The sequence below is a fragment of the Panthera uncia genome (genome assembly GCF_023721935.1).
Source record: "Panthera uncia isolate 11264 chromosome A3 unlocalized genomic scaffold, Puncia_PCG_1.0 HiC_scaffold_12, whole genome shotgun sequence".
Lineage (NCBI taxonomy): Eukaryota > Metazoa > Chordata > Mammalia > Carnivora > Felidae > Panthera > Panthera uncia.
This window is the reverse complement of record NW_026057579.1, coordinates 3,404,634-3,408,134: the sequence shown is the minus strand read 5'-3', so window position 1 is coordinate 3,408,134 and position 3,501 is coordinate 3,404,634.

The window sequence follows — 3,501 nt, the reverse complement described above, 5'->3', positions numbered from 1 at the left end:
TTCCTTGTGCCCTTTGGGGTCGTGTGTGTTCGTTTTTGGTAAAAACACTGAACTTGACATCCACCCTGACATCCATCCTCTTAACAGATGTTTATGTGTACATGGTAGTATTGTTAATGACAGGCACAACATTGTACAGGTATCTAGAATTTACTCGTCTTGTGTTAAGTGGAATCTGACACCCGTTCAACAGCAACTGCCTGTTTTCCTCGGGCCATCATTCTAGTTTCTGTGAGTGACTAGATACCTCGTATGAGTGAAATCATGGCAGAGTTTGTGCTTCTGTGACTGGCTCATTTCACTTAGCATAATGTCCTTCAGGTTTACTTGTGTCGCATGTGGCAGAATTTTTTTTTTCTGAATAATATTCCATTATATGTATATAGTACATTTTATCTGTTCATCTCTCGATGGACATTTAGGTTGTTTCCGTATCTCAGAAATAATGTTCATATACTATATTTAATGTAATATCATCAAAATGCCATTTCCATATGTAATAAATTTATTGAGATATTTTACATTCTTTTTTCATACCAGTCTCTAAAATCCAGTGGCTGTTTTTCCTGTGTACAGTATTTCAGTGCATGGATATACTGTCGTCCCCTGTTGATGGGTATTTGGAAAGTTCCATTCTTTGGCTATTGTAAACAGTGTTTGCAATACGTAACTTTGTTGTATTCACTTGTGAATGCATGCTCTTTGATGTTAAACTTCACTAATAATTCTTTCTTGAGTCTGGCTTTAGGTGTTTATTACTAACTGTAAGACAGATCGTGCTAGACTGAGAAGAATATCCATTCAAAGGATATCCTGGCTTTGCTTCATGAGACTGTTGGAAAAAAATAAGGAAAAATACATTGTACCTACTGGCTGATACTTCCACCTACTGTTAGTATCCCAGCTAAACTTTTTAGATTCATCACTAAAATTGACATTGGGGCAATTCATAGAGCTGAGACATATTTCACCAGTTTTACATGCATTCATTTGTATCTGTGTATACAGTTTTGTTCTGTTTTATTCATGTGTAGATTGGTGTAACCACCAACATAATCAAGACACACAACTATTCTATCACAAGGCTCCTTCAGGCTTTTACTTTATAACTACCTACCTCCATCCATCTTTAACCCCTGGCCACCACTAATCTGTTCTCCATCTCTAGAATTTAGTCATTTCAAGAATATCAGAAAAAAATATATTGCATAAATGGAATCGCACAGTATGGAACCTTTTGAATTGGCTGTTAACAGTCAATGCAATTCCCCTGAGATCCATTCAAGTTGTTGCATGTAGTTTATTCCTTCTTACTGCCGCTCAGCATTCCATGATATGGAGCACAGTTCTTCATTTGCTTTTGGGTTTTGGTGGATCATGCTTTTTGGTGTCCTAAGAACTCTTCAACCCTAAAGATGTTCTCCTATGTTACCTTCTAAACATTTTACAGTTTTATGCTTTACATTTAAATCTATGATCCATTTATCCATTTTGAGTTTTTGTGTAAGATGTGAGGTTCAGATCAAGATTCTCTCTTTTTTTTTTTTTTGTGCCAGAGGATTGGGTGATATATTCTGTATCTCTTGGAATGTTGGGTTGGTACAACACAAATCACTATATGCAGTGAAAGGATATAGGTATAGACAAGATACACATATGAATGGAATGTTGTTATAAAACAAATGTCTTTTTTTTTTCAAGATTAATATTTAGTTAAAAAGTTCATTCATTTTGAGAGAGAGAGAAAGCATGAGTTGGGGAGGGGCAGAGAGAGGGAGAGAGAATCCCAAGCAGGTTCCACATTGTCAGCGCAGAGCCCGAGTGGGGCTTGAACCCACGAATGGTGAGGTCATGATCTGAGCCGAGTCAAGACACTTAACAGCCACCCAGGTGCCCCCCCCAAAAGTGCATTTTTAATCAAAGAGCTATACACAAGATGAAGTAAATTATTTGTCTCTGTCAAGAATGTTGATATAACAAAAATGAATTGCCCTGCTGTGGTCTTTGAAAGTAACCTGAGTTTTATTTAATGGACATGCCATACACCCAAGTGGTTGTAACAGGTACTACAAGATCTATTTATAAAAAAGAGGTTTCAAGTATGTGTAGTACATCTTTTGATGGTAAGAAGCGTTCCTGTTGGGAAAATGTTACAATGAGGACAGTGTCAGTGGGAGCAGTACCCATGTGGGACCCACCAGGTGCCCCAGCCCAGCCCTGTGGTGTGGGTAAGGCAGTACAGGACTGGGGAAGAGACCACTGCATTGATGGAAGAGCTGGTACAGGCAGGAGTGCTTCACACATTCCCACAGGCTGTCCACACTGCCCTCGGCCTCCGATCAGTCTCAGTAAGTCTTTTGACAAAACTGCAAGTATTAATTACTGACAATGATACAGAGGGCAGCCTGTGGCAAAGGGATGTAGGTTAAAGTGCCCCCTGGGTTTTTGGCCTTGGTGTCCCAAGAGGAGAGGACAGAGACACCCAGGTGATGCGAGTGGAGGCAGAGATGGGAATAATGCATCTACTAGCCAAGGAACTCCAAGGACTGCCTGCGACCACCAGAAGCTGAGAGACAGGCATAAAACAGATTCTTCAGGGCCTCCAGCAGGAAATCAACTGCCAGCCAGCACCTTGATTTTGGACTTCCGGCTTCCTGAACGTGAAAATGCATTTCCGTTGTTTTAATCCACCAGGTTTGTGGTAGTTTGTTATAGCAACCTCAGGAATCTAATCCTGCTGAGGCTCAGCTCCCTAGGGAGCACAGGTTAGATAGCATGAGTTCTAAGTGTGCAATTTCCCAGGGTGCCTCCATGTGGACAGAGATTGGTGAGGAAGCCCAGACTGGCTGCAAGGGAACCAAACCACTTAATTAACCCTTTCCATGCTTCCTTTTCCTTCCCAAGTGGTGTAGGGTCTTACTTGAAACATCAAATACCACTTTTTTTTTTTTTTTTTTTTTTTAAGGGAGAGAGAGAGAATCCCAAACAGGTTCCTCACTCAGCACAGGGCCTGATGTAGGACTTGATCCAATGATCCTGCGATCATGACCTGAGCTGAAATCAAGAGTCAGATGCTCAACAGAGAGCCACCCAGGCACCCCTCAAATACCACTTCTTGAAGGCAAAGCCAAGAAAGTGAGGGCAATGTTCTCTAATCTAGGATGGGTTTCTGCACACCTCCCTTTCAGCCTGTGGCCCACAGCTCTGGAGGACCTGGAAGAGATCGTCACTGGGACCCATTCATCAGCTGCAGCTTCTGAATCTGTATCTCCTATGCCTCAAACCCCATGAATCTGCAGTGGATGAGGAAGGCACAGGCAGTGCTGAGGAGGTGGCCAGGCCCACTGGGAACCCCAGCACCAGGCAGCAGCCCAGGGGAGGAGGAAAGAATTGCCCTGAGTGAGCGGTCAAGGTCTTGCCTAAGACCAGTCCCCAGGAGGCAGAACAGAGCCCAGCAGACCTCACCACGAGGGCACCACACCCTCTGTTCTGCAGCACACC